We start from the raw sequence: 14,767 nt of genomic DNA on the forward strand, positions 1-14,767 counted from the left end.
ATATAAACTGCACCAAAAAAACAATTACATAAATATGTGTTGAAGTGTTTACCAGTTAGGCAGTGATAGGAGAGGAGAGTTTCCATGTTTCTTCCAGCCATAGGTGAAGAAAAGGAGAAAGGATTTCTGTGTTGGAAACAAAATAGGAAGCAACTATTTTGTTTGATTTGCGGCCTTAGTTGTTATAGCAGCAGAAAATAATAGGTTTTACAACTATTTTATGTTCATCGTTATTTTTTTTAGTGATGTTTATCAACCCTAATTTTTAGTTACGTAAAATAATAGGTTTTGCAACTATTTTATGTTCATCATTATTTTTTTTAGTGATGTTTATCAGCCCTAATTTTTAGTTACGTTTCTTATGTTTATCTCTTGCGGCTTTTTTTCCTCTTCTCTTGTTACTATAGCTGTTTCATAATTAAGGTTTAGGTTAGGGTAAAACAGGAATTTTATTCCCTAGGGTTTAGGTTTTATTAGGGCAACAATATTAGCGTTGGTTAACTTTTATATATAGATAGATGTTCTGTATTTGAGTTGTAGCTTGTTGATTGCCTTGTCATACTCTGAAACTGGGTTTTTCAAGAGAGGACCTGTCAATGAACGAAAGTGAAATTTTCGTTATGTATAAACCGAAACAAAAAAATAATAATATAAACTGCACCAAAAAAACAATTACATAAATATGTGTTGAAGTGTTTACCAGTTAGGCAGTGATAGGAGAGGAGAGTTTCCATGTTTCTTCCAGCCATAGGTGAAGAAAAGGAGAAAGGATTTCTGTGTTGGAAACAAAATAGGAAGCAACTATTTTGTTTGATTTGCGGCCTTAGTTGTTATAGCAGCAGAAAATAATAGGTTTTACAACTATTTTATGTTCATCGTTATTTTTTTTAGTGATGTTTATCAACCCTAATTTTTAGTTACGTAAAATAATAGGTTTTGCAACTATTTTATGTTCATCATTATTTTTTTTAGTGATGTTTATCAGCCCTAATTTTTAGTTACGTTTCTTATGTTTATCTCTTGCGGCTTTTTTTCCTCTTCTCTTGTTACTATAGCTGTTTCATAATTAAGGTTTAGGTTAGGGTAAAACAGGAATTTTATTCCCTAGGGTTTAGGTTTTATTAGGGCAACAATATTAGCGTTGGTTAACTTTTATATATAGATAGATTTCTTATCCTTTTTTTTCGACTCACAGTTCGACTCCTGGCTTAAATTATTTTTAATTTCTTATCCTTTTTTTTCGACTCCTGGCTTCAATTTTCGACTCCTGGCTTCAATTCATTTTAATTTCTTATCCTTTTTTTTCGACTCCTGGCTTCAATTCATTTTAATTTCTTATCCTTTTTTTTAAAAGATTTACTACAAAAAAAATGTGTTGGTGGGGTTCGAACTGGTGCACAAGCACCTGAAGGTTTCGAACGCTTCAATTCATTTTAATTTCTTATCCTTTTTTTTTCGACTCCTGGCTTCAATTCATTTTAATTTCTTATCCTTTTTTTTAAAAGATTTACTACAAAAAAAAAATTTGTTGGTGGGGTTCGAACTGGTGCACAAGCACCTGAAACAACAAATTCTTTACCATTTGGACAACAACTTCCTATCTAGAGTAGAATTTGATTTTGATATTTTGATTATTATATATACAATGCTATATCGCTTACCAATAAATAAAGCACAATTATTTTTCAATTAAAAGTATATGTGTAATAAAGTAAAAATTATATGATATTTATGTTAAAATATTCTTAAAACATCGATTTAAATTATGTTCTATTGAAAAAAAAATTAATAGTCCCTCGAATTAATTAATAAAAAAATATAAATTTACATCTTCCCTAAAAATAATATAAATTTCTAGAAAATCAGCCCACCCTCAGAATTATTTCCAGCTCCGCCGCTGCTGATTTTGCCTCTTGTTTAAAAATTTTATGTTGACTTTCTATCGGAAGTTTACTTGTGTTTCCCCCTCCACCGCATTGCTTATCACCATGCAAAGAGTATGACCTGTTATGATTCTCAATCTCATCATCCGGACAGTCCTTGAATTTCCGTTTCCTCGTTATGTAAACTATTTAATCATCAAGATCGAGTTATTATATGAAATTAGAACATACTTGTCGGATTCGCCGAGATTTGAGACAAAGTCTTCCTTTGCCTTTCACATGCTCCAAACTTTGGGTTTTCGATGGGGCAAACCACTAATGAGCAAAATTGTCAGAGTGATGGCAAAGGGGACCTAGCCTCTCTATTTATAACAGTGCAACCCTAGGTACCACCCATCATGTGCCTAGTGTTTGGGCCTACACTATGTTTCTACACAAATCAGATTAAGTGCCCAAAAACCCATTATCTATTAATCACTTTTATTAGGGCTAAACATAATCAAATGGATCACAACATCAGTCCGTTTTTATTAAAACCAAAACAAACAATTGATTGCAGCCCACAAAATATCCTTTATTATAAAAGCTAGACTTGCTTGGCTATCATGTTTGCCCTAATCCTCCTTACTTTGGCCTAATTCCCTAACTTTTTTCCCTCCTAAACATGTACTAATGGCTCGAGTAATCTCATCTGTTCAAGCACTTGATCACATCCGTTTATTCAAACTTGAAAAAAGTTCTCTCACTTCGTTAATGCAATTGAATACGTATTAAAGCTTAATCAAGTCGGTCAACATTCCCCTACACTAATTGCTAATCAGAAATAACATAAACATCCCTTAGAAAGTGGCAATTGAAAATGTTTCACGCATACATTTTTTACTGTTTCACGCATACACTAATTCCTATCACATTATTCTACTGACATTTCAATGTTTCACGTGCATTTTTTACACTATAATGTGCTATCCGATATAGAGTGATAGGAAGATATGCGTTTCAAGGTGAAATTTCCCTCAAATTTTACCACTAAAGTATGCACTAATCACTCTACCAATTACTACCTATTAAAAGCAATTATGACCTACTTATTTCAAATATTAACACGTATCAAGGTTGATTCAATTTTGAATATTAATTATTATGTACTGTTAATGGCAATTAAGAACGTAGTTAATGGCTTGAAAACATCGTTAATGGCAATTAAAAACTTTTAAGTCGCATATTTTTGTATAGGAATTACTTTTAATTGTTTTTATGCATTATGCATCAATCACTCTACTGATTACTACCTATTAAAAGCAATTAACTACATAATTGTTTCAAAAATTAACACGTATCAAGGTTGATTCGATTTTGAATAGTAATTATTACGTACTGTTAAAGGCAATTAAGAACGTAGTTAATGGCTTGAAAACGTCGTTAATGACAATTAAAAACTTGAAAGTCGCATATTTTCGTATATGAATTACTTTTAATTGCTTTTATGCATTATGCACTAACCACTCTACCAATTACTACCTATTAAAAGCAATTATGACGTACTTATTTCAAAAAATAACACGTATCAAGGTTGATTTGATTTGGAATAGTAATTATGACGTAGTGTTAATGGCAATCAAGAACGTAGTTAATGACAATTAAAAACTTTTGAATAGTAATTATTACCAATAGAAGACTATGATTAATCACATTTGAAACTAACGAAGAGAATTGACAATTACCTATTTAAATACCACTTAGTTGTGCTAATACAACCATTCTCGACTTTAAGCAAATTTAAGCAAATATAACTCTTTCTTGCACTTGCTAATATGGCAAACATTTTCACCCCCATTTCAGCTTTGACAGGTGGAAAGAAAGATTTGAAGTTGATTGTCCGTGTGGCCCATATATGGCTGATCCATGATAAGAAAAATCCAGACGATATCATCTTCATGAACATGATATTGGTTGATGAAAAGGTATATTATATAAATCGATTGTATAAATAAATGATCCTTTTTTCAAGTTGCCACTACGATAACATATATGGTTTATGTTAATGACATGTTATTTTTTGTTTAGCGAGGACGGATCCATGCCACTGTTCATAAGTTCCTGGTGCCAACGATTCAAGGAATGGTTGAAGAAGGAGGAACATATAAGCTAGAGAATGTCATGGTAGGATTTAATGAGGGGAATTACAAACTCTTGCCACACAAGCACAAACTTAATATGGAATTGGTGTAAGGTTTGGATCAAGTTTCAAAGGAGTCAATTTTTCTTTGTTTTATTTGTAATGACTATTAACAAGAGTTACTTTAAGAGATGGGTTGAATGCAAACGAAAAAAAAAGGGTTGATGATAACCAATGATGAATGTGAAAATACGAATGTCACTTCAAATGTCGTTTTTATAGTATTTCGTAATGTATGATAACTAATGTAAAATGTACGGTTTTCAAACTATATTAATGTCAAGATGATATGATTAATGTAATACATTTTTATCATGTGAATATTTCATAGTTTTTTTATTATTATGATATAACTTATTCGTACATATTTTAATCGGTAGGACCCGTGCGAAGCACGGGTCAATGGTCTAGTTAGAAGAAATTCTAACATTCTCCCACTTAGGCAAAATCAATTGTGTATTTAAAAAAAATAAAAAATAAAATAAAATATTTTTGAAAACAACTCTCGGACTGATAACATACTTCCTAACGTGGACACTACATGATCCCATGATGCAACACTTAATTAAGACTCCATCCAACTAAGAACTGAATGATATCGAATCATGGCGGTAGTTATATCCTTAATTGATACAACACCTTCCATGGTTACAAATATCACCAATTTCGTCGACTAGTCATTTCTGTAGAGTGTAGCAAGAAATGATATGTCAACGTGATCATCGACCATACTATCATTTTCATTGTCGGTCCTCAGTTTCTCTCAATGCCTTAAAGCCAGAGAAATTATGTGATTTCTCTCAAATGCCTTAAAGCCAAAGAAATTATGTGATTTCTCTCAAATGCCTTAAAGCCAGAGAAATTATGTGGTCCACGGAAAACCACATTGCCTCAGCTCCAAAATAGTGTTGATCACCGGCATAGTGATCCCATTAACACTGAGCTCTAAATTTCATGTGTATATAATGTCTCAGCTCCAAAATAGTGTTGATCACCGACATAGTTATACTATGAACACTGAGCTCAAATTTTCGTACATAATACATCAACTCTAGAATAATGTTGACAGCTGGCATAGACATCATGTCAACATTGAGCTCAAATTTTTTATTTTTTTTACATGTAATGCCTCAGCTCCAAAATAGTGTCGATCACCGGCATAGTGATCCCTTCGACACTGAGCTTTAATTTTTCACATTTGATATTTGATATATACAAGAATTCATCTCATCACCAATAATTAAATTGAATGGAAATTCACATCAATATATCAAAGAAAGTAAGTGAAAGAAAAATCCATCATTACAAAATTGATAATATAAAATTCAAACTCCCACTGACCAAATGCATCAAATGAATTCACAGTATTCATGTTATTCACAGTATGCTATTAAAAGAACAATTAACGTCAAAGTTTTTTTTGACAAAAAAAACGATATTCATTCATTCAAATTGATGGAGTACATCGATACAATACAAATTCGCTAAAAACAAAAAGGATGAATTTGTGAACAAACTCACAACATCCATGTTAATAGCATAAAACTGGAAAGTATCTATGCCTACAAATATGACTAATATGACTATATTAAAGTCTCCGGAATACTCATGTCTCCGGATCTGCAACGTTGACGACGCCAAAATCATTGTCATTGATCGGATCTGCACTTGTTCAAAGCTAATCTTTCAACCTGAATCAAATAATGTTTTATCTTGGTTTTCGGGTGTCAAACATTGATTACGTTTGAACCTTTTAAACCGGTGATATCTTATTTTTTCTTGGGAAGGGAAAAAGTAAGCAAAACCCTTGAGAATCGAGGTCCGGGAGTTGTTTTCGCTACGGGAAGGTGTTAGGCACCCATAACGACTATAGTATCCTATAGGAACCGTCTTTAATTTCTACGCGCGCGCTTTATTTTTAAATGCTGTTTTGAAAGTGTTTATTAAACCTAAGGGTTTTCTAAATGAAGAATTGGAGAGAGAAAAATGTGTTTGAATTTTTATTTTATTTGAATTGAAGGAATTTTGTTCCTTGCTTACGTACTCGTTTAAGGGATCAAATCCACCGTAGTTCTCTTCCAAAAATGTTTTTGTTTTTGTTGGTTGATTTTAAGTTGGAAAATTGGAATTTGAAGAATAGAAAGAGGTCTCAAGGGCATGAGATTATGAAATTGTGAGGTTGAATTAGTCATTTGCAAAAGAAGTCAAGTATGATTATTTTTCATTGAAATTTGATTAAGAAAACAAAAGGGAAAATTACAATGGGATTTTGATCCCAAGGTTTATTAAAAAAAATGGTTTGAGTGATGTTGTTCATATTTTTTGGAAAATGATTTTTCTAAGTATGAAGCCTAAACATTCATCTAAACATACAATCCTAAACATACATCTAAACATGCATATTCTAACTATATACCTAAAGTGGTGTGTGTGCATGTGTCGGTGCTTGTGTCGGTGTACATTATTAGAGTCCATTGTCCTTTACATCATTGGCCTAGATACATTCTATGGTCTTGCAAGAAATTTAAATGACATGAAAGTAAAGTACAAAGAAGAATCCTAAGTGTTTACATTCTAATTTTTGCATGAAACTAAATTGCAAGAAAATAAAGCTATAGCCACAAGATGGAAACAAATGGGTTAGTGAATCAAAAATGCATGAAATGATGGAAATATGGCATAAAAGAAATGGTAAAGATCATAGAAACATTGAAAATACAAGAGGCAAATTCACATATGGCATTTCACACATCTTGGAAGCAAGAATTTCAGCCAAGTCATAGGACAAGAAAATTGCACTTAAGCACATATTTGAAGTATTTTTTAAGGCAAGAAAAGTATCAAAACATAGGGTAGAAAAATTCCATCATAACATTCATTTAGAATCGTTTTCAAGTGCAAGAAAAAATTAACCAAATCACAAGTAAAAGATAGGACAAATTTACAAGGCATGGCGTCTATTTTTTAGAGCATTTTTCATAGGCAAGAAAAAAAAAATCAAACGAAGTGTAAGCAAAAAAGAACCGTTATTAACAATTTGCAAAGGAAATTGAAAGTAGTATACACATTTTCCACATTTCCAAGAACAAAATTTAATCCTAAAAAATGAATAAGGACCAATCAAAAGGAACCAAAACGTATAGAATTTTTAACCACATTATAACAAAACATTTATCAAGAACTAAAAAAAAAGTAACAATATCAATTACGCTTTACACATATATTTTCCTAAGCAATTCTAACATGTAAAACACATCAAGAATTAACAAAACCATCAAGAAAAACAACTAGAAAAGTTTTAGAAACTTTACCAAGCAATTTGAGGCAGATAGAGGTCTTCTTGGTAAGAAGTAGGGTGCAAATAGCGAAAACACAGCAAGAATTTCAGCAAGGGGCAAGAACCAGGCCCAGGCCCAACCTCAGAGAACATGAAGCCCTGCAACACTCTTCTTCCTCCCCTTTCCTTCAGCTGGCTTACGGCACTCCCTTTCAATTCACAAGCATTGCAAATTTCCTTCTCCTCAATTCCATATACACATTCCCTAAATTATGATGTAACCTACTACTCCCATCGTCATGCTCACAAATCTCCTCTTCGTCACAAATCTTCAATCCTCTCCTAAGTATATTCCCTGCCTTATGCCAGTTATCAAGCGCAAGATCCATAGCTGCGTGATTACGAATTGATTTGTGATCATGTTCAGGTCTCGAAAACAGCTCGTGATGAATTCGACCTAGCTGCGTGCTAGCTCTTTGTTGCTCAACCAGCTCTTCATCATCCCTTGCTAGATCTATATGTTTCTTCTGAAAAATTAGGACATCGGAAAATTGCTCAAGACGGAGATAGATTCCACCGAGAGATTGACGAGTTGTGTCTGCTAACAAGTTTCCTTCGTTAACATTTGGGACACGCCACCAAACACTTAAGAATTTCATATGCTTCACCAGATGAACCACCACCAAGCGCGTGCAGTTCACTGTCGGAACCATCGTCGAAGTTTCCGTTGAAGCAGTTACGAGCACATGAAACTGGATGCTTCTCATGATTCTCTTCAATGAAACTCTGCACCATCTTCGCCAAACACACCGAGTTTGGTTCAAAATTGATGAAGACATTGCTTGAACCGTCCTTGCCTAGATGCGGCTCATCTCCGGCGATCTTCTCCGGAGGTGGATTCTTCAGAACGCCGGAGAATTGTTGCTCGAAAAGACGCTTCAGCCGCGACTTGACGACCGGCTTAATCCTCTCTGCCGGAATCTGAGAATCGATCGGCTGAATTATGACATCATGAAATGAAGATCGGTTGCGTGGCCGGAGAATTGGTAATCTTCGGCGAGTAGTTGGAATTTTCCGAAGAGTGAAGACTCGGTTTCTTGTTTGCGCGTGAGGTGTGGGTGAAGAAGAGAAGAGAGGATTGATTGAAGGTTTTGGTTATGGAGGTTGGTGGTTGAAGTTGTGGTGATTGAAGATTGGTGATGATGATTGTTGGAGGTGAAGGTTTTTGGTTATGGAGGAAGGTAGTTAGAAAAGGTGGTTAAAGGTTGTTAGAGGTGGTGATGGAGGTGGTTAGGGATGAGAAAGTTAGTTAGAAGTGAGAAAACGGGAGGGAAAAATTGAGAGAAAAAGCTTTGTGATTTTTTGTGGATGTGTAAAATAATTAATGGTTGAATGAGAAATTGTGAGGTGAGTTGAATTTATAGGTGATGTGGGAATGCTTGGACCAATGAGGAAATGCCACATGGACTGGACTTGTAACTAACCTTTGTGGACCAATAGCATTTGGACACATGGCACTTGGACTCTAACAAACTTAAAAAGGGATTAAAATGTAAATAACAAAAGTACAATGACCGAAATGAAAATTAAAACTAAAATTGAATTGAAAAAGTAAATTGAAAATTAACGTAAAGCGAGACGATTAAAAACAACAAAGCAGATTAAAATGAAACAGAAATATTATGTGAAATGACCAAAATGCCCTTGGAGGCTTAAAACGACTCGAAACGACTCAAATGCAATTTTAAAATGATTTCTTAACAAGGGATTAAAGCAAGAGTTCATACAAGTGAATTAAAAGACTCAGAGACAATTTTCAGAATTTAAACAGGGTTTTAACACATGAAAAGACTAAAATGCCCCTAGGGGCAAAACTGACTCAAAATGACTTCAAATGCAAATTTTGAAATGGATTTTGACATAGAATTGAAATGAGGACTTATTCAAGCTACTTGAAAGGACTCAAACAAAATTTTAAGAGACTGAAAGAATTTTTGACATGGGAAATGACTAAAATGCCCCTAGGGGCTAAACTGACTAAAAAGTGACTCAACTGATATTTTTGAAATGAATTTTGACATGAGATTGAAACAAGGATTTATACAAACCAATTTAAAAGACTCAAACAATTTTCAAGGATTAAAATGAGTTGGATGCAGGAAATGACTAAAATACCCTTCTATGTGAATTTTGCAAATAACATTGAAATAAAAGGCAGAGAAAAATGCAATTGATCAGAGACAGTTCAAATGACTTATAATGCAAGAAAAGAAGACTTGAGTTAGTATTTTTAGGTCCAAAATTAGGGTATAACAGCTGCCCCTATTTAAGTTTCTTTGTCCGGAGAGTCAAGAGACGAAGTCTTAGAGTTGACGGGACGAAGATACTTAAATATTAACATTTGCACTGTTTTTGGACATAAAAATACGCTCTTAGATTTTCAAAAATATGAATGTCATGCAATACTTTGATTATGAATGCAAGACAGACAACTGGAGTCCATGGAACATGTCATGTCACTGGGGATTCAAGTGGACATTGACAGGGTGGACAAACCAGGGGATTGAAACAGGATACAAGGCAAGAGATAGGTGCAAGCTGTTCTTGGGATCGAACTTGGCACTTGACCGGAAACATAGACATATAGGCAGATACAAGCTGTTCTTTGGATCGAACTTGACACTTGATTGAAAATACAAACAGATAGATAGACACAAACTGTTCTTTGGATCGAACTGGCTGTTTGGCCGAAGATACAGACAAAAGGGTTGATACAAACTGTTCTTTGGATCGAACTTGCCGTTGGATTATCACCACATCATGGGGGTAGGTGCAAACTGTTCTTTTAGATCGAACTTGCCGTTTGACCGATAACAAAGCATAAGCTGGGTACAAACTGTTCTTTGGGTTGAACTTGTCGTTTGTCCGAAAGCATAGGTATATGAGCAGGTACAAGTGCTTCTTTTTGGATCGAACCTGGCACTTGACCAGTAACAAGATGCAAATTGAAAGTCTGGTTTAACAAGATACCAATTGAGGGTAAATTGTCATTGACTTGATTTGAAAATAGACATGACCATTTTTGTTGGCCCAAGAGTAAATTGAGAGTGGATTGACATTGATTTGAATTGAAAGTTGACATTGAAAGAGAGATTGAAAGTTGAGATTGAGCAGAGACATAGACATAGACATTGGATTGGAGAGTTGCAATTGAAAGAGACATTGGAAATTGGAATTGACATTGACATTGACATTGACATTGAGATTGGATATTGACATTGACATTGATATTGGATTGAAATTGAATTGAAAATTGGAATTGACATTGACATTGAGATTGCTTCGAATTGAAATTGAGTTGAAATTGAAATTGAGATTGCTTCGAATTGAAATTGAGTTGAAATTGAAATTGAGATTGCTTCGAATTTGGATTGGATTGAAATTGAGATTGGAAATTGCTTCGAATTGATATTGAATTGAAATTGAGATTGGAAAGTTGAGATTGCATCGAATTTGACAGTTGAAATGATTTGAAATTGAGATTGGAGAGTTGAGATTGCATCGGATTTGACAGTTGAAATTGAATTGAATTTGACAGTTGGAATTGAAATTGTGATTGAAATTGAGATTGACAGTTGCAATTTGGATTGAATTGAGATTGAAGTTGGATTGAAATTGGAAATTGGATTGAACTTGACAGTTGAGATTTGGATATGCAGCATGTATGTATGGTATAACAAGATTATTAAATGTATGAGCACATAAAATGCATGATTATGCATGTATGAATGCTTGAAATGCATGATTGGTTTGTAATTTGACAGAGAAGTTTCACAAAGACAGATGAGACATTGGAAGATTAGGCACGTAGTGGCTCGTGCTGCAACATATTCACAGGGGAAAACCTCTTTGGAGAGACCGTCGTCGAGAGACGGATCGAAACCATGGCTGAGGGCAATAAAACTTGTAAGAGAAGGACCCTTGGAAGGTTCTTGGATACAGGTCGCCGTTGCTAGGCGTGTCAGTGCTGGGTAAACATTGGATGTTCGCATCTGTGGTCAATGCTTTTCAATATTTCATTCTTTTCATTTTTCATTTTCAAACCCCATTTTTGCCTGAACCGCCCTTTCGGGTTTTCGATTCACCGGGGAATAAATTCTTTTCATTGCCCCATTTTTGCCTGAATTGCCTTCATAGGTTGTCAATCAGCGGGGTGCTCATTTCTTGCCTAAGCCGCCCTTTCGGGTTTTCAACTTAGCGAGCTTTTTGATTTTCATTTTCATTTTTCTTTTTTTCATTTTCATTCTGTTTTTCATTCTTGCCATTGACCACAGATCATCCTGGGGAGTAACCTGTTTGTAACTTGTATTGAAAGAGACATTGACATTCATTCATTCATGCATGTTTCATTGAAATGTACCCTGTTGCTCAGGTTTGCTTTCAAAATAGACAGAAAAAGATTTTTTTCAATTTTCAAAAATGTTTGTTTCAGATATTGACATTATCAAATAGAAAGAAATTGTTTTGTATATAGCATTGAAAGTAGAAAGAAAAATAGAGTTTCAAACAATAGCACAGGCTCAAATTGATGTAGAAGAGTGAAAGTCAGCCAAAGGCATGACTTCACGGATTTACAAAGCTTGGAAAATGGTAATTTTATTGGTTGGTGATACATTGAACACGATGACCGCTACATTTCATAGAAATTTTGAATTCACAAGTACAGAAGCCTCTGATGAAGAGAATCATTGACAGTTGCAGATGCCCCAAGGGTGATGGTGATTTGCCAGATATAGTTACTTGTCTTTTATTGTCAACCTCATTTTTGCATGAACCGCCCTTTCGGGTTTTCGGCTCATCGAGGCGCTCATTCTTGCCTGAGTTGCGTACAATCTCAGCGAGCTCTTTCATATTCATTTTTTTTGTCCCTAACTTTTGCCTGGATCGCCCTTTCGGGTTTTCGATCCACCGGGAAGCGCATTTTTGCCTAGGCCGCCCTTTCGGGTTTTCGACCTACCACGCTGTTCTTTTCTTTTTAGACAAAGTATTTCTTGACTATATCGGCATTAACAGGATTTGGGAGTTCAACACCATCCATGTGTGTAAGAATCAAAGCACCACCAGAGAAAGCCTTCTTGACAACATAAGAACCTTCATAGTTAGGTGTCCACTTGCCCCTTGGGTCGGGTTGTTGACTTATCCTTCTTTTCAACACAAGTTCGCCTTCCTTGAATTCTCGAGGTCGGACTTTCTTGTCAAAAGCATTCTTCATTCGCACTTGATACAACTGTCCATGAGCCATAGCATCCATACGTTTCTCTTCAATCAGATTCAATTGATCATACCGACTTTGACACCATTCAGCCTCAGTTAATTCTGCTTCCATGATTACTCGAAGAGATGGAATCTCCACTTCCAGAGGGAGAACTGCTTCCATACCATACACTAAAGAGAAAGGGGTTGCCCCGGTTGAACTGCGCACTGTAGTACGGTAACCATGCAAGGAAAACGGTAGCATCTCATGCCAGTCTTTGTAAGTGGTGACCATCTTCTGAACGATCTTCTTGATGTTCTTGTTAGCGGCCTCAACTGCACCATTCATCTGAGGTCTATAAGGAGAAGAGTTGTGATGTTCAATTTTGAATTCTTCACATAAAGCTTGCATCATGCTATTGTTCAGATTGGAACCATTGTCAGTGATGATTTTGTTGGGAACACCATATCGACAGATGATGTTATTCTTGATAAACTTGACAACCACTTGTTTGGTCACATTTGCATAGGAAGCAGCTTCAACCCACTTGGTGAAATAGTCAATTGCCACTAGAATGAAACGATGTCCGTTGGAAGCTTTTGGCTCAATTCTTCCGATCATGTCAATGCCCCACATAGAGAAAGGCCATGGGGAAGATATAACATTGAGGGCATGTGGAGGCACATGAATCTTGTCAGCATAAATTTGACATTTGTGGCATCTCTTAGCATGTTTGTGGCAATCACGCTCCATAGTTATCCAGTAATAGCCGGCTCTTAACAGTTTTCTTGACATGGTGTGACCCGAAGCATGGGTCCCGAAAGTACCGTCATGTACATCATGCATCAATTTCTCAGCTTCTTGTTTGTCAACACATCTCAACAAGACCATGTCATAATTCCTCTTGTATAGGATTTCTCCGTCCAGAAGGAATCTGCTAGCCCATCGTCTCAAAGTCTTTTTATCCCTGTTGGAAGCACCAGGTGGATATTCACGATTCTGCAAGAATTGTTTGATGTTGTAATACCAAGGCTTTTTATCATTCAAATCTTTGTCGGCTTGATCTGGCATATTTTCAATGGTAAACACATGAGCGGGTCTATCAAGACGTTGTACTTTGATTACAGGCACATCATTCCAGTGATTGACACGAAACATGGAAGACAAGGTAGCAAGAGCGTCAGCCATCTGATTTTCATCCCGAGGGATATGGTGTAGCTCAACCTTTGTAAAGTATGTCAACAGACGTCTTGCATAGTCACGGTAAGGGATCAGCTTCTCATGATGAGTCTCCCATTCACCTTTTATCTGATTAATAACAAGTGCAGAATCTCCATAGATGTCAAGGTGTTTAATTCTCAGATCAAGGGCTTCTTCAATGCCCAAGATGCATGCTTCATATTCAGCTATGTTGTTCGTGCATTCGAAAGTTATTCGAGCAGTGAAAGGAATGTGGTGCCCCTGCGGAGTTACAATGATGGCCCCAATTCCTTTACCATAAGCATTAACAGCACCATCAAACACCAATCCCCACTTGCTATTGGGGTCCGACCCTTCATTGATCAGTGGCTCTTCACAGTCTTTTGCTTTCAGATACATGATCTCTTCATCAGGGAAATCAAACTTAATCGGCTGGTAATCATCAAGAGGTTGACAAGCAAGATGCTCAGCAAGGACACTTCCTTTGATTGCTTTCTGAGCTTTGTACACAATATCATATTCAGATAACAACATTTGCCAACGCGCAATCTTTCCGGTAACAGCAGGCTTTTCAAAGATGTACTTGATTGGATCCATTCGGGATATCAACCAAGTTGTATGATTCACCATATAATGACGCAGGCGTTTGGCAGCCCAAGCTAAAGCACAACAAGTCTTTTCAAGCATTGTATACCGAGTCTCACAGTCGGTGAACTTCTTGCTCAGATAGTAGATAGCATGCTCTTTCTTACCAGTCTCATCTTGCTGACCGAGAACACAACCCACTGAATCATCTAACACTGATAGATACATAATCAAAGGCCTTCCTTCCACTGGCGGGACAAGGATAGGTGGTTCCAACAGGTATTCTTTAATGCTATCAAAAGCTTCCTGACATTCATCATTCCATACAACAGGTTGATTCTTTCTGAGCAATTTGAAAATTGGTCCGCAAGTAGTGGTCATGTGGGATA

Source organism: Medicago sativa, chromosome 6 (assembly GCF_051527215.1).
Source record: "Medicago sativa cultivar Bolivia chromosome 6, Bolivia_mono, whole genome shotgun sequence".
NCBI classification, from domain to species: domain Eukaryota; kingdom Viridiplantae; phylum Streptophyta; class Magnoliopsida; order Fabales; family Fabaceae; genus Medicago; species Medicago sativa.